Source organism: Saccopteryx bilineata, chromosome 6 (genome assembly GCF_036850765.1).
Source record: "Saccopteryx bilineata isolate mSacBil1 chromosome 6, mSacBil1_pri_phased_curated, whole genome shotgun sequence".
NCBI lineage: Eukaryota > Metazoa > Chordata > Mammalia > Chiroptera > Emballonuridae > Saccopteryx > Saccopteryx bilineata.
This window is the reverse complement of record NC_089495.1, coordinates 56,089,625-56,111,712: the sequence shown is the minus strand read 5'-3', so window position 1 is coordinate 56,111,712 and position 22,088 is coordinate 56,089,625. Positions and strand designations below refer to the sequence as shown.

The 22,088-nt window shown below is 35.2% G+C and overlaps 1 protein-coding gene and 1 pseudogene across 1 annotated transcript in view; both read left to right on the top strand.

The window, feature by feature from the left end:
- GPC6 (glypican 6) overlaps positions 1–22,088 on the top strand; it is a 1,376,210-nt gene that overhangs the window by 551,858 nt on the left and 802,264 nt on the right. The gene's annotated exons all lie outside the window — the stretch shown is intronic.
- Positions 20,940–21,020, top strand: LOC136309673 (U2 spliceosomal RNA; annotated as a pseudogene).

The window sequence follows — 22,088 nt, the reverse complement described above, 5'->3', positions numbered from 1 at the left end:
AATGATAAAGGATGACAAATATATGGTGACGGAAGATGACTTGACTTTGGGTGGTGAGCACACAATACAATATACAGATTGTGTTTTACAGAAATTTACATTTAAAACTATATAATCTTATTAACCAATATCACCCAATAAATTAAAAAAAAATTACTTCATTCTGAAGAAAACCCTCCACTATTTTGATTATATGTTGGTTCCAAAAGTTTAAAACCAACAAATAGTGTTTATAATACAAGTATTTAAATACCATGCACTGCAGAACACTGAAGTTTGATTAGGTATACAAAGAAGAACATATCACTCTGAAACTAAGTGCCTGTTGCTTGAGGACAATGTTCTAAGCATCAAGGTGAGATGCCTTTTAAAAAAAATAATCCATCAATTGCTCAAAATAAAAACATCCTTCCTTTTTTATATTTATTTTATGATTATCTTAATTTTTATTTCCCATTGGATTTCCATTTGTTCTTTATTTATTTTGACAGATGAAGTTAATGTGGCTTCTAACTATAGCTCTAAAATAATCTGGTTTCTAATTACACTGCTTGTCAAATGTCCGAAAGTGGAGAACCTCTTTGAAAGCATACTCTGAAGTTGCCATGAGTAATTTCCTGCCATTGAATTTCAAAGTTAAATCTTCTTGGACCTATGAGGGTTTTTTTTGAATTATTTCTGTGTTTTATTTAGCCAGAATGCTTATGAGGCATGTTTTGAGTGAAATACATCTAATTATGAACTTATTTTTTGCCAATCCATGGTGGGTGGTTTGCTTAGGTGTGGATTATGCTTTGAAATCCATTTTCTTCATACATATTAGTCATTGTCATTAAGCAGTTTTTGTCACAAATGAGAAATCTGACACCAAATTCTCGTCTCTGTGAAGGACTATGCTTTTTCTCACACTCTAACTTTTTCTTTTTATCTTTCATATTTCATGAGCACATTTCTAACTGTAGTGACTTTATCTATCCATTGCTATATGGGTCCTTTTTTATTTTTCCAGAGTATTTCTTTATTATTGAAAAATATATATTTTTAATTTCTTTATTTTCTCTTCTCCTTCTGGCTTTTTCTTATTGATTGTTTGGATAAGTTTGGGCATTCCTGGATTAATCCTCAATCTTTCTGAATACTTTAAAACATTTAAAAAAATGTTTTGTCCTACTTTCTGAGAGAAGTCCTCTTATTTTTCATTTATACTTCTTGCAAATTTTAACAATTATGTATTTACCTTTCACAATCTTCCTCCTTTCCGCTTTCTTCTATTTCCACCTTTTCTTCTCCCTGTCCCTGATTCTCTTTCTCTCTCCCTCCTCCTCCTCTTCCTCTGAATGCAGTTTTGGAACTGATGATTTTATATCTTGACTTGTAGTTGGCACAGAGGCTACTCCCTTATTGGAATTTTTTAGAGTGGATGAGGGGCTTTCTGCTCTATTGTATTATTCATCGAATCAGGGGGAGTAGTTGTATGCTTCCAAAACTAGGAGAACTGAAATGTTAAACATCTCAGCACAACTTTTTTTTTTTTATTTCCACATGTTGCATTTTTTTTTTTTTTATTTTATTTTTTTTATTTTTTTTATTGTATTTATTTTTAATGGGGTGACATCAGTAAATCAAGATACATATATTCAAAGATAATATGTCCAGGTTATCTTAAAGTTCAATTATGTTGCATACCCATCACCCAAAGTCAGATTGTCCTGTCACCCTCTATCTAGTTCTCTTTGTGCCCCTCCCCCTCCCCCTTCCCTCTCCCTCTGCCCCCTCCCCCCGTAACCACCACACTCTTATCAATGTCTCTTGGTCTCACTTTTATGTCCCATCTACGTATGGAAAAATGCAGTTCCTGGTTTTTTCTGATTTACTTATTTCGCTTCGTATAATGTTGTCAAGATCCCACCATTTTGCTATAAATGATCCGATGTCATCATTTCTTATGGCTGAGTAGTATTCCATAGTGTATATGTGCCACATCTTCTTTATCCAGTCATCTATTGATGGGCTTTTTGGTTGTTTCCATGTCCTGGCCACTGTGAACAATGCTGCAATGAACATGGGGCTGCATGTGTCTTTACAAGTCAATGTTTCTGAGTTTTTGGGGTATATACCCAGTAGAGGGATTGCTGGGTCATAAGGTAGTTCTATTTTCAGTTTTTTGAGGAACCACCATACTTTCTTCCATAATGGTTGTACTACTTTACATTCCCACCAACAGTGGATGAGGGTTCCTTTTTCTCCACAACCTCTCCAACATTTGCTATTACCTGTCTTGTTAATAATAGCTAATCTAACAGGTGTGAGGTGGTATCTCATTGCAGTTTTGATTTGCATTTCTCTAATAACTAAAGAAGATGAGCATCTTTTCATATATCTGTTGGCCATTTGTATTTCTTCCTGGGAGAAGTGTCTGTTCATATCCTCTTCCCATTTTTTTATTAGATTGTTTGTTTGTTTGTCGTTGAGTTTTATGAGTTCTTTGTATATTTTGGATATTAGGCCCTTATCTGAGCAGGTGTTTTGTTTTTTTTTTTGTTTTTTGTTTTTTTTAATATTTTATTTATTGATTTTTAAGATACATTTATTTATTTATTTATTCATTTTTAGAGAGGAGAGAGAGAGAGAGAGAGAAGAGAGAGACAGAGAGAGAGAGAGAAAGGGAAGGAGCTGGAAGCATCAACTCCCATATGTGCCTTGACCAGGCAAGCCCAGGGTTTCGAACCGGCGACCTCAGCATTTCCAGGTCGACGCTTTATCCACTGCGCCACCACAGGTCAGGCTGAGCAGGTGTTTAAAAATATCATTTCCCAATTAGTTGGCTGTCTGTTTATCTTGTTATCAATTTCTCTTGCTGAACAAAAACTTCTTAGTCTGATGTAGTCCCATTCATTAATTTTTCAGCACAACTTTTAATTGGGGCCAAGTAGAATGAGTATCCAGCAGTCCATGAGAAGTAAGTGTTCAATCAGGAGCTTGAAAAAGTCAGAAGAGTTTATTAGAACTCAGGAAAGATTGGCTCAAGAGAAGCCCAGAAGGATACCATGAACTTTCCTGTGTGTGAGAAAATACTGACCCAGACATTTCAAACCTAACTTTGTGCAGCCAGGATTGGGAAGTTTAGGTTGGCACATTTACCCATGAATAATAAATTTAATTCAAGGAGTGAAAAGTAAAAATATACAGAGAGGGAATTAGAACTTGAAAACAAGCTTATGAGGAAAGCTTAAGCCACAGGTGATGTATAGAAGTATGTGAAATGGCCATTTGGCTTTCAGTTTAAAGAATGGAAAAAAGAAGGAAGGGAGAATATAAATATATATTATATATATATATATATATATATCATTATGAAGAAATGGACTGCACTCCTCATGATAACAAGTATACAGATATGTCTCTATTGATACATAGAATTAAAGTATTGTCTAATTCAGGGGTCCCCAAACTTTTACACAGGGGGCCAGTTCACTGTCCCTCAGACCGTTGGAGGGCCGGACTATGAAAAAAAAAACAACTATGAACAAATCCCTATGCACACTGCACATATCTTATTTTAAAGTAAAAAAACAAAACGAGAATACAATATTTAAAGTAAAGAACAAGTAAATTTAAATCAACAAACTGACCAGTATTTCAATGGGAACTATGCTCCTCTCACTGACCACCAATGAAAGAGGTGCCCCTCCTGGAAGTGCGGCGGGAGCCGGATAAATGGCCTCGGTGGGCCACTTGCGGCCCGCGGGCCGTAGTTTGGGGACCCCTGGTCTAATTAGACCCATAATCCTCTATTTTTTTACTTTCTCTTTCCCTTTATGCACATTATAAAAGTATATAAGTATGCATTTTGGTTTATAAAAATAATATTTTTGTGAGCTTCAAGCATTTTTTCCCCAAAATCTATATAACAGATATAATCTACATAAATATGAGATCCATGCTTTCTCCTGGAATTGTGCTGAATAAAGTTATTAAAGCAAGTATGGGGAAAACCTTATTTTATCACTCTGGATGTATATAATATGCCTTCAATTGGAAAATTCTTCTCATTTCCATTGTTGCTAATAAGTGGAAAACAAATGTTTCATACATAGTCCAGTCCTGTTTTCTTCTCTAACAAGTCTTCCCCAATCGCATCTCTTATATTTTCTACCATACCTTTCTCTGTCATGACATAAGCTGAACTGGCTGATTCTTTTATTAGTACCAGGTCAACCTGTGAAATGCACTCCTGAGGGTGAAACAATTCCAAAAGAAGGCAATAGCATTAACTTTATTTAACCAGTTCCCAATATCAATGATTTTGAAAATCAATGGAAAGTCAAAAGAAAATACCCTATTTACAAGTAGAATATTATGTTCTTAATACAGTACTCTAGCATAAAATGTGGTGCACAGTTATAAATACAAAGCTGTTGAACAAGATTTGCTTCTTTCTGTGTAGAATCAAACTCTAGTTTTAATTGTATACTGAAGCTTTAGCCCAGTACACACACCAGTACATTATTTTATGATGCTTTACAATTACTGTATCCCTTATATCCATGGAAAATGCCAATCTTTCTTAGAGGAAATTGTTTCCAGTCAAGGCAGGAGGACTACAAAACAGAATAAATGAAAACAGAAATCTAAGGGTGTTCTACAACAGCCAACACACTCACATAAGCCCACCCTGTCCCTTACCTCCTACTCTTTCCTGTGCCGTATGAAAGTACTGTGTGCTCATCTGACATCAAGATGTCCAGAATCCTTCTGGTCTTCCAGAAAGGGGCTCAGTAGTGATTCTCACTGCTCCTGTCTGACTTTTTTAAACGAGGCAAAGATTGGCAGGTTGTTTTTCTTCTTGAAGTATAGAATGAATACATTCCTTGGTGGTGATGTATTCTTTGGTAAGATTTGGAGCTCACGGGTTGACCTTACTTACATTGTCCTTGTAATATTGGCATGTTTGCATGTGTATTACCAATTTATTGCTATCTTATAAAACCCAGAGTTCAATGAATAATTTAAAAACCTCAGTATGCAGTATTTGATATTTAAACCTATTTTTCCTCAAACTGAGGGTATTCACCAAGAGACGTCGGGTACTTGTAGGTACTCTATAACTAACCAGGGCTAGAATATGTGAGACAAAATGTTCAGTAACACATTCGACAATGTTTGAGTAATTGTAACATTTGAAAAAAAAATAACGGTATTTTTTTTGAGACTTTAAGGGTTTATGAAGAGATCAAATGTAAAATAACTTGCACTTAGCCTAATTAGAGAAAGAAATGCAAATGTTAGAAATTACACACCAAAGAGAGAATATTTTTAAAAGTTTACTACTAATAAGTAATGATTAAGGACCTTGAGATTTTGACGTACAAGGAGAGTGTATGAAATATACTCACACCATGGTCTTACCTTCATACAAAATAACAATTTAATGAATAAACACAAAACCAGAAAGGAGAGTTAGTTATTATAGTAAACACTGTGTATTACAATGGTGGAAATACATTCTAGAAACATAAATGAATTTAACCAAAAGATTTTGTTATGTTTTATCCTGCTTTAATGAGAAATCAAGGATTGAAAAGATAACTAAAATTATGACAAGGAGAAAAATGAGAACTGTTACAGCACATTTAGAAATATCTGCTTGGTGGGGTGGGGCTAGTACTTTCAAGACTTATCCCAGGGTCTGCGATTTTTATAGAACAAATAAAAAGAAAATCTTCAGTATTAGTAGCCAAGTGCTTAACGTCAGACAGATGTTGTTATAACCATGATTATAGGATTTTATTTAATTCAGAACAAAAGTTTTTGAGTCTTATCTTGGCATAATAGCTGTCTTTATAATGATGATAGAGCACAGTTTAAACATTACACTAAACTGTCTTTGAGTGGTCAAACAAACAATACTTAATTAGCCAATTATTTAGGGAATTTCTGCTTTTGGTATAGTTTTACAAAAGTTACTCCTTGCCCATATTTATTCTCTTTGGTGCCCATCTTGATTAAGTTAAAATCAGTTCTTTTTTTTCCCTTTTAAAGGACACACATATGGAAGTATCTAGATTGTTTTTCAAGATTCTGGTATATCTTTCTGTGAACATTTGAACCAGCTATGGAAAATAAACCCAAAATTAAGGACAGGATTTGTTCTGCTTGGCTTCTGTTTGAGCCACGATACAAAGTAAAAGCTAGCTGAGGAAGCTCACATTGTAATTAACTGAAATAGCATGTTAAATGATTAGAGCAAGAATATCTTTAATGTTCTTTCAAGGCTTCGTCAGTTTTTCTATAGCTGCTTTCCAGTTGTATTATAGATCATGTTGCCCATATAAATGTGATTATACAGAATACAAATTTAACTAATCTGAAGTGTTACTCGAAGTGTAGTCTGAAAACAAATGCTGTTCCCCATAAAACAAGACTGTTCCTGGTTCATGAGGAGATGAAAACAGAAGTTGAGAGGAAATGTTTAGAAAGGTTTATAGCAGTTTGACAGTGATTTTATGTCTGCTAAACTAAGAATTTAAAATGACTTTGTATTGTATTTTTTTTTCCATTGTATTTTTATGTTTTACAAGTTTAATATTAGTTTGTGACAGATTTGGGAAAAATTTGAAGAAGCACTGGACTGGATTTATGGCAGTTAGCATGAGAGGAGAGGGAAACTGTGAGTCTCTGAGAGGTAGATGATCCAGGGTTGAGTTTAGCACTGACTCAGATAGGAATGCATTTTGAAAATGAGAATTTCGGGCCCTGGCCGGTTGGCTCAGTGGTAGAGCGTCGGCCTGGCATGCAGGAGTCCCAGGTTTGATTCCCAGCCAGGGCACACAGGAGACGCACCCATCTGCTTCTCCACCCCTCCCCCTCTTCCCACCCCTCCCACAGCCGAGGCTCCACTGGAGCAAAGTTGGCCCGGGCACTGAGAATGGCTCCATGGCCTCTGCCTCAGGTGCTAGAATGGCTCTGGTTGCAACAGAGCAATGGGCCAGATGGGCGGAGCATCACCCCCTGGTGGGCATGCCGGGTGGGTCCCGGGTAGGGCGCATGCGGGAGTCTGTCTGACTGCCTCCCTGTTTCCAACTTCAGAAAAATACAAAAAAAAAAAAAAAAAAAAGAAAATAAAATGAGTATTTTGGCACAATCTCTACTAATCCATCTACATGTAATTGACTCAGCAGATTCCCTTTGCAAATCTTACCTACAGCAGTGATATGCTGAATGCTTCCCAACACAGTCTACTCTTTTTTTCTTTTAAGTAAGAGGAAAGGAGATAGAGAAACAGACTTCCCCAATCACCCATACTGAGATTCACTCAACAACCCCTTCTAGTGCCGATGCTCAAATAACCAAGCTATCTTCAGAACCCGGGCCAATGCTCGAAGTAATTGAGCCACTGGCTGAGGGAGAGGAAGAGGGAGAGAAGGGGAGAGGGAGGGAGAGAAAAGTAGATGTTTAGTCACTTCTCTAGTGTGCCCTGACTGGAGATTGAATCCAGATACACTGGGTCAATGCTCTGTCCACTGAACAAACTGGCCAGGACCCTGTCTACTCTTTTGAATGCCCCTAAGTCTCACCAGTTTTTTGCATATTTACTCAGAATCAGTTATTTTTATTTCCAAATGATTTTATGCTAGTTGTAATTTCTTGTAGTTAGGTAATTTAATGAAATTTTGTAAGACAATGAAATATGAAAATGTAATGAAAGGTAGCTATTGTGTCCATGGTAACTCAGCAGAATACTTTGGTAAGACTCAGTAAAGCCTGACAAAGAGTAAAAAATATCAACAACTTTATTCTCTCCAGAAGATGGAAAATTTGGTGCTGTTACATAGCTATAAAAGTTTGATAATAAATGGTAAAAGATACACAAAGATTTTGCACATAGATTTTTTCTCAATTGGCTTTAAATTGTTTTTACCTTGAGGATTTGAAATTAAAAAATATTAGCACTGTATAATTTATGTGGATCAGAAACAATAGACTATTAAAAACTGTAATTTTTAAAAATCTACTTTCAACATTTTCAAAAGGCCTCTTCCTAAGAAAAATAATAGGAAATTAATAGTCAAACATTTTTAATTTGCCAGAGTTAGCCAAATTTTTAAATTAATTAACCAGTTCATATTCAATCATATTATATGAAAGGGCTTTTTAAATTGTACCTAATGTTCGAACAGTTTCATACAACCCTTAATCAACATGTTAAGTTAGTATGATTAATAATTTTTTTGCTAATGACTTTAATAAAATATATTTTTTAATTTGTTAGAAAATAGAATTAGGTAGAAATTTTGACCAGTTCTCCTTTGTCTCAATTAATCACTGCCATGGAAAGCTAATTTGTTCAGATAAGGCCTTAGCTTTAATTAAACTTTTAGAATTTTATCAGCAGCAGCAAGTGCAACATAGGAAATAAATAGGCTATGGAGAAACAATGTGACTTGACTATCATATTTACATAGTTCAGGAAGTGGTATGCATTCAATTGTTCATTTATTCAATAGTGGAACAATCAGGAACATAGTATTTGCTAGTCACTATTATTAGACTTCACGTATTTAAAGTTAATGCAGATTTTGATTTTTAGGAGTCAACGATCTAGAAAGACAGACAAATACAGTGCAGACTAGTTAGAATACTATTAATGTAAACAATGTTCTTTGAGAACTTTCCTTGAGCATACACCAAAAGGAGAGAGAATTGTACTCATTTTGTGTAGTTTATTGCATTCTCTAGTGAAGTAGTAAGTAGGTATGTGCAGCAATAAAGATGTAGTCAGATGGTGTAAAAACTTTTCTTTTGGTGATAAGCTTACAACTACTTTTCATTTTCTTCTTTATGCTTACCTATACTTCTCAATTTTTAAGGGAAAACATCTATTATTTTCATAATTAGAATTAGCTGATTTTTTTTTTCAAAAACATTTGAGTGATAAGGACTCAGCTACGGATCTTGAGTCATGTCTCAAGGAAAATTGGCTGGTACAGGTCTAATGATGACAAATCTAAAACAATGTTTTTACTTCCTGAGAAGTAAAGTAGACTGCACAGACAAGCTTTGGGTTGTAAACCCAGCTGTTCCTCAGCCAAGAGAGGATTGCCTAGTTTAAGAAAGATTTTGCCTGATGTTGAAATACGTACACTAATTAAGGAAGGAGATCTATTATCTTAGAGAGTTACTTTCCTTTTATTTCTTGTTCTTCTCTCACCCTTTAATATATAAAAGTAATACATTTATGGATTATATCTTCTTATATGGTACTCCTCATATTTAAATCATCTGATGGAGAGAGGTCAATATTCTAGTTGTGTTCTTACAACACATTTTGGCAGCACATCTCCTATAAGCTTTGAAAAACTCTAACAAGACAATTATAGGTTGTAAAAGAACTAATCATCAAAAGGAAACAATATATGACATGCCAAGGAGGAAGCAGAGTGTTTTTGGATGCAGTATTTGCTATGGCTAAAGTCCAGTTCCTGTTTTTTTTTGGTATTAGCTAGCATATTCTAATGTCAGAAATATCAACTAATACGTCATTTTGAAGAACAAACATCAAGCAATACTTTTATCACTCATTTAGCAGAAAATCTCATAATGATGTTGAATGTGTGGGTGAAACTACCGAAGCTCATTTAATAAGCAAGTCTTTAATTATTTACAAGTTTTCCCTTATTTAGACAAAATACGTGTAGGTTCTTCTTTTTGTATACATAAAATATCCTATTTTAAACAGTAGTACTAAACAGGCATAAGCCTGTCATATTTTTTGTTTTGTTATTTTTTAGTTTTCTTCAAAGATTTTGATTTATTGACACGTAATAACCGGGCTCTTTTAAATCCTGTCTCTGGCAATGATCTGCTGGATGACAATCACATTTGATTTATTTCAGCACTTCAGGAAAGATAGCAAATACCTCAAATGTTTCAAATAATGTTGAGCTAAGTTTAATAAATGTTACGGTGTTGCTCTTTAGGGAATTCCAGCAGCGAAGTTTCTGAACTTTTTATCAGCCTTTCAGGTTTTGCTGTTATCCTCTGATATTCACTTATTGAAGATTTTTGTTATTAAGAGACATTAAATTATTCCTCTTTATCACTGCCTGATTTGCTGTGTGTATATGAATTTCTTTCCTCAAATTCTACTTTACATAAGCATTTTTGGCAGACATTTAATGGCATACAGTTTTACTAATGTCTTTATAACAATGCTAAATATTTCACATGAGATTAATGTATATGTGTGATGTGCCAGTCCACTAGGCTTGACACTTCAGTAAAAGATGCTATTGCCTCATGAAATCTGATCCATTAGGGGAAACTAATTTATAAACCAACCACAGAAGTTCATCCCTGCAGGCATGTTGCTGGGATCGTTACCCACATTTGTGCTGCTAATTTTCAGAATAGAGCTTTAGGGTTTAGTAATTTTCCCCAGCCACATTTTGATTTTAAGTTTACAATTTCCTGACTCCAAAGTAAATCATTATATACAATGTATTGAGGGTGATCATACCTATTAGTTGACCAGGTATACACAGTCAGATAAACAGATTAAGTGGGAAAGTTATTTTATAATCCAGGGAATCATTAACTTTGCTATGTTTAGTTTCTTACTATAGTACTAAAATCAAAGCTCCACAAGAACAAGAAAGAAGACAATAAGGTGGATACACACACACACACACACACACACACACACACACACACACTCTGAGCCTGCCTTTCCTTGAGCCTAGAGTTTCTTGGATAGATGAAGTTTAATTAATCTTTAAAATATGGTTCACATCCTCACTTCTTAACCTTTCCAAGATTTAATAGCTTTCCGTGTGTGGCTGTTCTGCTTTCTATCTAACTTACAGACATCCTTCCGTACAGAGATTGAGAACATCTGGTTAAAACGCTCTTGGTAATAACCTTCATATTCTCTTGATTTTGAAGTAGAATTAGACACCATTATTCTTAGAAAATGACATTTTTATATTGAAATTTCTTAAATTCCATGACTGTTGAATATACACTTCTTCTGTGACTCTGAGACATTTCCCTCTCAAGAGGTTTTCATAATTCTGAAAACATTCCTTCTTTCTACTGAAATTCTGTTGCCAATTACTTTGTTTGTGCAGCTGAGCATAATTGGTCCTAAACCAAAAACAGAAAATTCAGAAACAAACTTAGTTTCTTAGGTGTTTTTGTCTGCACTGGAACAAATATACTGTGTATTTCCAAACCGTGATTTTGAGTTCATGCAACAGTGACGTGTTGAATGTCAATAGTGTCACTGAAGTGCCTTCTTGTGTCAGCCCCGCTTTGAATGTGAATCATTTTACTTATGTAGCAGAGGAGAGATTTGAGTAGCTTACATTTGGTTGGTTAAAAACCAGACTTTCATTGCTAAGTGCTAGCGTATTTTTCAAATCATTAACAGCAGATATTAAAAATAACAGTCAGGATATGAACAAGCATAATTGAAACCATACTCAGAATGGCTATATAAATAAGGTCAATCACTTACACAGACTTTACATAGCTTCCCCATGCTTGTAAATTACCAATTGAATATACATGTTTTCATTTTCTTTTTGAGTAAAAAAGACTTATGGTCAAAGACAGAGAAGGAGTTTATTTTTGTGATGGAGCTTTTCTTGATTTTATCTTTTGAATTATAGAAACATTTTTGAAGTAATTAAAATTGACCTGTTTAAAGACAAAACTTATTTTAGTGTTCTTGAGTAAAAGTTAATGTTAATATTTTTAGTGAAATCAACAGAAGTTACTATTAAATATAGTACATCTATTTTAATGTAAGTGATAATGTAATAGGAAAACTTTAAAGGATACAACAGTATCATGATACGGAACACAGAGTTAGAAAATTTAGTTTATAAATTTTATCAAAATTGATCCTTCTAAACCTGTACGTAATCAAGCTTTCTGAGATATCACACCTTTTTTTAGTAAATTAGAAAAATATGACCTTTCTCTTTGAAACAGAAACCAGTACTGGTGTATGTAGAAGGGAAACATAAATGCGTGTTACTAGGGAAATTCCTTATCAGTTAGTATCACTGTCAGTCAGTTGGCTCCAGTAAGTTTGCATTCTAAATTATTTTACCATTTTTTCTTAAATATTATTCTTTTCTTTTTGGCCTGTACAAATTAATTCCATATGTAAACTTTGCTAAGGAAAATATTTGATCAACAGGAAGAAATTGAGTTTCTTATTGTGTAGAACTTTCTAATAGTTTAAATTGCAATATATTTTCTGAATCAGTGTTTACCTTAGAAATGTAAAGTAACAAGTTTTCCTAAAATATTATAAACATGCTTATATTATACATTGTAATTAACTGTCCTTTAAGAAAAATAATATGAATGTGCATTTCAATATTAAAGATAAATTGCTTTTAGAAAACTACCAACATTTCTGTTTATAACTTGTTCACTTTTTTTTTTTAACTTAAAATTATTGCAATTTAGCTCTGGCTAGTTGGTTAAGTGGTAGAGCATTGACCCAGTGTGTGGATGTCTCAAGTTTGATTCCTGGTCAAGGCACACAGGAGATGTGACCATCTGCTTCTCTCCTTCTCTCCCTCTTTCTCTCCCTTCTCTTTCTCCCCCTTTCCTCTCTCTCTCCCACATCTTTCTCTTTCTCTATTTCCCTCCTGCAGCCATGGTTCAATTGGTTTGATTGCATCCGCCTGGGCTCTGAGGATGGCTCCATGGAACCTCCACCTCAGGCACTAAAAATAGCTTGGTTGTGAGCATGGCCCAAGATGGGCAGGACATTGGCCCTGAACAGGGGCTTCTGGGTGGATCTTAGTTGGGGCACATGTGAGGACTGTCTCTCTATCTCCCTTCCTCTAACTTGGAAAAAAAAGGAAAAAAATGAAAAAAACATTGCAATTACCTGAAAACAATAGTGTGCTTGAATCCATTATATATGAATAAAATGTGCTACATCAAACAACTGAGAAATTATAAGTAATAAACTAAAGATAAGGAGTAAAATCCTATAACAGGAGATGACAAGATGGTACATCTGAAGGGAGAGATGGCACCAACTTGTTACTGTTTTTAAGCCCTTGTATAGTAAAGAGTTGACCTTTCATGCCTTTCTTTCTTTAAAAAATTTTTTTTTACTATCAATATTGTGAAAGCTTTTGAGCTTTCTGTTATTTTATTTTTTTATTTACTTATTTTTTCAGTTACAGTAGATATACAATATTATGTTTCAGGTATACAGTATAGTTGACCTGGAGTTTCTTATATGACTTCTTAAGAAATATTTTAAACCTTGGTTTACCTAAATGTGCTTGAAAAGGTTTAGAATGACACTTGTAGGGGTGAAATAAAACATTAGTGTTTTTCCACCTAATTTATTTTCCCATAAATTTCTAGTTACCCTATATTAGACATTTTTGGGCTCTGCCTCATCTCCACCTAACCCACAGTTTATTCCAGCACCAGATGGAGGCAGACTAAGATATAGCTTCTTTTGGCTATACTTGTTCCACTCTGATTTTCTGCTCCAAGGCATTTTTTAAAATCTTATTTTTATTAATTTTAATGCAGTGACATTGATAAATCAGGATACATATGTCCCGAGAAAACATCTCCAGATTATCTTGACCTTTGATTGTGCTGCATACCCCTCACTCAAAGTCAAATCATCCTCCGTCACCTTCTATCTGGTTTTCTTTGTGCCCCTACACTCCCCCAACTCCCTCCCTCTCCTTCCTCGCCCCTCCCCCCCCTCCACCCCACTCCCTGTTACCATCACATTCCTGTCCATGTCTCTGAGTCCCATTTTTATGTCCCATCTATGCATGGGTTCATATAGTTCTTAGTTTTTTTCTGATTTACTTATTTCACTCCGTATAATGTTATCAAGATCCATCCATGTTATTGTAAATGATCTGATGTCATCATTTCTTATGGCTGAGTAATACTCCATAGTATATATGTACCAAAGCTTTTTAATCCCCTCAGCCTCTGACGGACACTTGAGCTGTTTCCAGATCTTTGCCACTGTGAACAATGCTGCCATAAACATGGGGGTGCATTTTTCCTTCCGGAACCGTTCTATGGTGTCCTTGGGGTATATTCCTAAAAGTGGGATGGCTGGGTCAAAAGGCAGTTCGATTTTCAATTTTTTGAGGAATCTCCATACTGTTTTCCACAGTGGCTGCACCAGTCTGCATTCTCACCAGCAGCGTAGGAGGGTTCCCTTTTCTCCACATCCTCGCCAGCACTTATTCTGTGTTGTTTTGTTGATGAGCACCATTCTGACCGGTGTGAGGTGATATCTCATTGTGGTTTTAATTTGCATTTTTCTAATGATTAGTGATGTTGAGCATTTTTTCATATGTCTATTGGCCATCTGTATATCCTCTTTGGAAAAGTGTCTATTCATTTCTTTTGGCCATTTTTTGATTGGATTGTTTGTCTTTCTGGTGTTGAGATTTACAAGTTCTTTATAAATTTTGGTTATTAACCCCTTATCAGACGTACTGTCAAATATGTTCTCCCATTGTGTAGTTTGTCTTTTTATTCTGTTCTTATTTTCTTTGGCTAAAAGAAATCAAGGAAGATATAAACAAATGGAAGCATATACCATGCTCATGGTTAGGAAGAATAAACATCATTAAAATATCTATATTACCCAAAGTAATTTATAAATTCAATGCAATACCAATTAAAATACCAATGACATACTTTAAAGATATAGATCACATATTCCAAAAATTTATATGGAACCAAAAGAGAACACGAATAGCCTCAGCAATCTTAAAAAAGAAGAATAAAGGGGGAGGTATCCCACTTCCTGATATCAAGCTATACTACAAGACCATTGTACTCAAAACAGCCTGGTACTGGCATAAGAACAGGCACACAGATCAATGGAACAGAACGGAGAATCCAGAAATAAACCCACAGCTCTATGGACAACTGATATTTGACAAAGGAGGTAAGGAAATACAATGGAGTAAAGACAGCCTCTTCAACAAATGCTGTTGGGAAAATTGGACAGCAACCTGCAAAAAATTGAAACTAGACCACCAACTTACACCATTCACAAAAATAAACTCAAAATGGATAAAAGACTTAAATGTTAGGCGTCAAACCATAAGCATCTTAGAAGAAAACATAGGCAGTAAGCTCTCCGACATCTCTCACAGCGATATATTTGCTGATTTATCTCCACGGGCAACGGAAATAAAAGACAGGATAAACAAATGGGACTATATCAAACTAAATGCTCCAAGGCATCTTGACACTACCGTGAACACCTGGAAGGACGCTCTCCTGCATTCACCGTGCATAGCCTGGAAATGTGAAGAAAATCCAATCCCAAATAAGGGCAACTCTTGTGGGAATTAGTGAAAAAAAAAATGCTCCCTTTTTCTGTCCCCCTGTCAGACTATTCTTAAGCACATTATACATGGTCTCTCAGAGGGTCACGGTGCAATGAAATCTGAACTGCTCACTGTGTTGGCTGAAGAACACAACCCATTCTGAGTTTTTCTGTCTGCTCATGCATGCTACTTTCTCACTCCGGCTCCCTAGTATGACTTTCATAGTGGGATCCCTGCAAGCGGGCTGTGCTCCAGGCACTGCTTTCCAGTGGGACTGGATGAGCACAGGAAAAGAGATGACAAACATTATTCACTGAGTGCTGCATTCGCTCCATGCCACCATGCAGCAGTTTCTTTTCTTCTATTTCCCTTCTTTTTTTCTTTTTTTGACAGAGAGAGGGACAGACAGATAGCAAGGTAAAGACATGAGAAGCATCAATTCCTCATTGAGGCTCCTTAGTCTCAATTGTTCATTGATTGCTTTCTCATATGTTCCTTGACCAGGGTGAGGGGTGTGACTACAGCAGAGCGAGTGACCCCTTACTTCAAGCCAGTGACCTTGGGCTTCAAGCCAGTGACCTTTGGGCTCAAGCCAGTGACCATGGGATCATGTCTATGACCCCACACTCAAGCCAGCAACCCTGCACTCAAGCTGATGAGCCCACACTCATTAGATGAGCATATGCTCAAGCCAGCAACCTCGGGATTTTGAACCTGGGTCTTCAGAGTCCCAGTCCGACGCTCTATCTACTGTGCCACAACCTGGTCAAGAGCCACAGCACTTTCTCATATTCAAATTCTTGAAATTTACATGATTTGTTTTTCAACTTTGTTATTAGTCTGTGTCTATATGGAGACCGGTATTTTGTATGCTATACAACTGCCACGTTATGTTTTAATCTGAAAGGAAATGCCTTCTTCCTCATTCTTCGTCAAAATTATCTTCTCATTTTTGCAAATAACTTCATGTATTTTAGAGTGAACTTGCCAGGTGCCATGAAAAATCTCAGGGGATTTTGATACAGATTACAGTAAATTTATAGATTAAGATAAGGAGAAATAGCATTTAATAATGTGTTTTTTTCAACCAGGAACATGGCTTTTATCATGGATTTCTCATTTTGTTGTTTATGACCTCAGGATACTTTTATTCATATGCAGATCGCATGCTAGTTACTAACTTGATTTCTATGTTTTCCACTTTTGTGCTTCTCTGAGATACTTTATTAAAACATTTTATAATTGGTTATTGTTGATATTTGGAAAGATATTGATTGTAAATACTTTCATGGTACTTCCAACCACTTCTTAGAGTTTTAATTGCATCTTTTCTTCAAACATTTGAATCTTATTTCTTATTTCTTTCTAATTTTATTGACTCAACTCTATATAATAATGATGAATAATAATGGTAATAGTGTCTTTTCTTACCTTTTTTTCTGATGTTATTGGAATGCTTTTTTTTGGGGGGGGCAGACAAGAAGCATCAACTCATAATTGCAGCATTTTAGCTGTTTATTGATTGGTTTCCCATATGTGCCTTGACAGGGACTCCAGCCGAGCTAATAACCTCTTGCTCAAGCCAGTAACCTTGGGGACAAGCCAATGACTTTTGAGTTTAAGCCAGTGACCTTAGAATCATGTCTATGATCTTACCCTCAATCCAGAGACCCCGTGTTCAAGCCAGTAAGCCTGGGCTCAAGTCGGCGATGTCAGGGTTTTGAATCTGGGTCCTCTGAGTTCCAGATCATTGCTCTATCCACTGCACTACCACCTAGTCAGGTGGAATTATTTTATTTGTTTTTTTTAACCACTGTTATATTATTTCTTTGGAGTTCTGATAGCTACTCTTTATTATGTTCAGTATATTTCTTGTCATTCCCAGCTTAATAAGCTTTTTAAAAAAAATTATTAATTTTAATTTATTTTGTTTACATGGATTTATGTGTCCCACTGAATATAACACTCTCACCCCCACCCCCATGTTCCTATTTATACCCCTTTTGTCTCCCTCCCCCTAACACCCTCCCCCTTTCCCCGTAGGATCTGCTGTTCTGATATCAGTATCTCTGTGTTTTGTATATATAATTTCACTAATCCCTTCACATTCTCTAATCCCATCTGCTCATCCCCCTTCCCTCTGACAGCTGTCCCTCTGGTCCCTGTGCACCAACACTGCCTCTATTCCATTCCTCAATTCACTTTGTTCATTAGATTCCTCATATAAGTGAGATCACATGATGTTTGTCTTTCTCTGTCTGGCTTATTTCACTTAGAATAATAATCTACAGGTCCATCCATGCCATCACAGAAGGTAACATTTCCTTCTCTTTCATGGCTATGTAGTATTCCATTGTGTATAGGTACCACAGCTTTTTAATCCACTTGTCCACTGACGGACACTTGAGCTGTTTCCAGATCTTGGCTACTGTAATCAATGCTGCAATAAACATGGGGATGTATATCTTCTTTTGAATCAGTGATTTGATATTCTTAGGATATATTTCTAATAAGTATTTTTCTCAATAGTGGTTAGATTTTATCAAATGCTTATGGTAAAACTTTATTGACATGACCATATGTTATTTCTACTGGAATCTGCTAATGTTATAAAATTCACTTATAAAATTATTAAGAATGAATGACATTTGTATTTCTGAAGTAACTCCACATGATCATAACTATTATTTCTTTAATATTACTTTGCATATCAATATTTTATTTTAGTTATGGGTGCTTAGTATCTTAAGTGATAGTAATTCGATCTAATGATAATTTTGTCTATCTTTTTTTTATGTGAACATCTTGAATAATATAGGAAAATTTGGCCCTTGAATGTTTATAAAAATCCTCTATAAAACTATTTGTTTGGAACCCTACCTTGAGAGTAGAATTTTGTTCAGTATTCTGAATATATTTTGCCTTGGTTTGTCTATCTTTCCAATTACGCCTTCTCAATTTGTATGCTGAGAAAAAATATTAATTCCATTTACACTACCTAAAGTATTAGGACAATATTGTCTATAACATATATTTCAGATAATGAGAATACATTTGAAAAAAATGCTTGTATATTAAAATACAAAAATTAAAAAAAATATATAAGTAGAAACATAAATAGTGCATTCTTTGATCATAGTGCAGTAAAACTTCATATTCATGTAAAAAGATTAGCCAATACATATGTATAGATGTATGTATGTATATATCATCAATCAATGTAAAACAAACCTCATAGCAGATTAAGACATTCATCCAGCTGACTTCTTTTTTTTTTTTTCTTCCCTTTTTTTTTTTTTTTTTGTACTTTTCTGAAGCTGGAAACTGGGAGAGACAGTCAGACAGACTCCCGCATGCGCCCGACCAGGATCCACCTGGCACGCCCACCAGGGGCGACGCTCTGCCCACCAGGGTTCGATGCTCTGCCCCTCCGGGGCATCACTGTGCCGCGACCAGAGCCACTCTAGTGCCTGGGGCAGAGGCCAAGGAGCCATCCCCAGCGCCCGGGCCATCTTTGCTCCAATGGAGCCTTGGCTGCGGGAGGGGAAGAGAGAGACAGAGAGGAAGGAGGGGGTGGGGGTGGAGAAGCAGATGGGCGCCCCTCCTGTGTGCCCTGGCCGGGAACCGAACCCAGGTCCCCCACACGCCAGGCCGATGCTCTACCGCTGAGCCAACCGGCCAGGGCCTGACTTCTTAATTAAATAAATAGCAATTCACAACAGAAATTGTAACATTAAAAAAGATTGAAATATAAGAACTGTATCCAAAATATGAAATTTAATATTAAGTTAGAAACAATTAGCAATGAATGCAACTAGTAGAAATCACTAAGGACTAAAAAAGTAAGGGAGCTAAAAAGTCAACTCTAGAAGCTAGGACAAAAAAATAAGTATTAATTAGAAGAAATGAAATAAAGATAAAAGCAAAATTTAATGACTAGAAAATAGGTTCCTTTAAATGCCTATAAAATAGACAAATTACTGGCAAGACTAATCAAGAATAAAAACAGGAACCATAAATAATAATTTTAGCAGCGAAAAAGGAGAGATTAACAGGCACAAGCACACTTGCACAGAATGTGACTTTTTTCCTTTCTTTAACCTAGGATTTTAGTATGAGAGTTAAAAAAAACGGTGATGCATGTGTTTCATGAAGAATTCTTATTACACTTTTCCTATCCAGTATATGTTTTATGATTTTTATCTGATTACTAGGAAATGAGAGGCCTTCTGGAACTGGTTTAAGGATAACTGCTAGGTTTATATTTAGCAATAGTTAAGTGCCAATTTTTTGAAAAATGAGCTGTTTAATTTAACACTATTTAATGTAAACGTCATGGAGCTACAGGTGTTTATTCTTAATATTTTATTTTATTTTTTATTAGCAATGCTTACTCTACAGCTTTGCTAGTTAAGGTGCTCAGAACAGCAGCATCACCATCGCCTGGGACATATCACAAATGCAGAAGCTAGTCCTACTGACTCAGAATCTTCATTCATAAAGATTCCCAGGTGATCCATATGAACATCACAGTGAAAACAACTGCTCTAGATAAATACACAGTTAGGTGGAGGGAAATGTACAACGCCAGGGAAAACAACTCTTTTATCATGTAGACAGCTGAATCTGAGTACCATAGTTCATGTACAAATAAAAGGCCAAGTTTACCTTCACACTTAAAGTATGTTTACTTGTTTTATTGAAAAAAAGTTCTAATATTTTATTTTTATTTCTGATTTGAATGTAAATTAGTTGCAAAAAATAAACATATATTGATAACTGTGAAAATAAAACATGTCTGAAAGTCCTTAGGTGAAATGATAATATATAGGAACATGACTTCATAGTGGCTTTTAAAAAGAAGAGAAAAAAGTCATTGCAGAACAAATATCTGTGGTTAAAAATCTCATCATCTGTTAAGCATATGCTGAATAATGTTTGGAATTCCTTTTCTGGCATGATTCTGTGTTAGTGCAGTTGATGGAAAACTGTGATTATTATTGAAAGCAACAATTTTATTTACTTTTAAAACAGCTGATTAAAGTAACATTAGAAAAGGAATGGCCCGTTAGAATTTCTTGTTTGTTCAGACCTACTCCTTCTCTATCCACAGAGAGGGCACAATGCAAACAAGAATTTGCAGATGAGATTAATGAAATAGAGGAAGTCTCTAGCACTAATTAAAATTAAAAAGGATGAACAGATGGTCTTAGCACAGCTGGAAGTATTTCAATGAAATTCTGCCCATGTGTTTACTAAGGCAGCTCTGTTGCAAGAAAACACACCTGTTTACTTTTCTAAGCAAAAAATGTTATTAAATGTGATTTTTATATACTGTTATTTTGGTTGTTAAATTATCCCTTAGTCATTCAGTTTTTGCTGTATGTAGAGATAGTCAGCTTAAGTAACTTAATAATATACACATAAGTGATATGTTTTCATGTGTCCAATAATATTAATTATAAAATTCAAATTGCAAAGCCATTTCCTTTTTCTTTTTTTGTCTGCATGGCCAACTGCACCCATTTAAGCAAAGTAAAAGAAAAAATAGTAAATATCAGTTTATGCATTTATTTTACTTCTTCTTGGCCTTTTGGCTAAGATCAAGTGCAGGATATGCATTTATTTAATACATTTTAAACAAATTTTTAAGTTTTTAAAAAATATTTCAAATTTCTCTAAGTCTCATTAATAATTTAATATCCTGGAATTTGTATCATATAAAACCCATGACTAAAATGACCAAATTAGCTGCATTCAAATGGAAAATCATTTAATACACAGCAATTATTTCATTGCTTCTTAATTAAAGTAATAAATACTCAAGAAAGAAAGTTCAAAGATTAAGAGATAATATTACTATAGGCCTATGTTTCAAGTATAAGTATTTTAACATTTTGATAAGTATTTTTGAGTATTTTTCTTTCTATACATTTTCCTATGTATGTGTGTCTGTGTGTGTGTGTATATATATATATATTTAGAGTATATGCAGCATTATATTCCATTCACTAGTATTTATTTAGGCAATCAAATAACTATTGAGGCATTTTTAACAAAACCAACCTAAGACCCAAACAAAAATTTGATATATAACTATATTTTACTTGATTTCAAGTATATAAATGTAATTTTTATTTAAAGAGAAAAAAACTGATTCATATTAGCTTAGTCCAAATATTACTAGTGCTTGAATCCTTTTTCTCACATTAATAAAACTAGTTTTATTACCTATTATTGAACTCTTATCATGAAGCTGATACAAACATTTTTTTTAAGTGAGACGAGGGGAGATAGTAAGTCAGACTCCTGTATTTGCCCCAACCAGGTTTCAAGTAGCAACCCCATCTAGAGCAGATGCTTGAGTACTAAGCTATTTTCAGTGCCTGAGGATGATGTGCCCCCAACAGAGCTATCCTCAGTGCCCAGGGCCACATTCAAACCAATTAAGCCACTGGCTGTGGGAAGGGAAGAGAGAGAGAAGGGCGAGAGGGAGAGAACAGGATAGAAGAAGGTGGTTACTTCTCCTATGTGTCCTGACCTGAAGTAGAACCTGGGAGGTCTATATGCTGACCAATGGTCTACCTACTGAGCCAACAGCCAGAGCCAGAAATTTTTATTAGAGATATAAATCAAGGACAAGAAAATAATTATTTTTGGTTTCTGACATATGTTTATTCTCTAGGGCAGCTATGGCTAAGGTACCACAAACTTGGCTGCATAAAA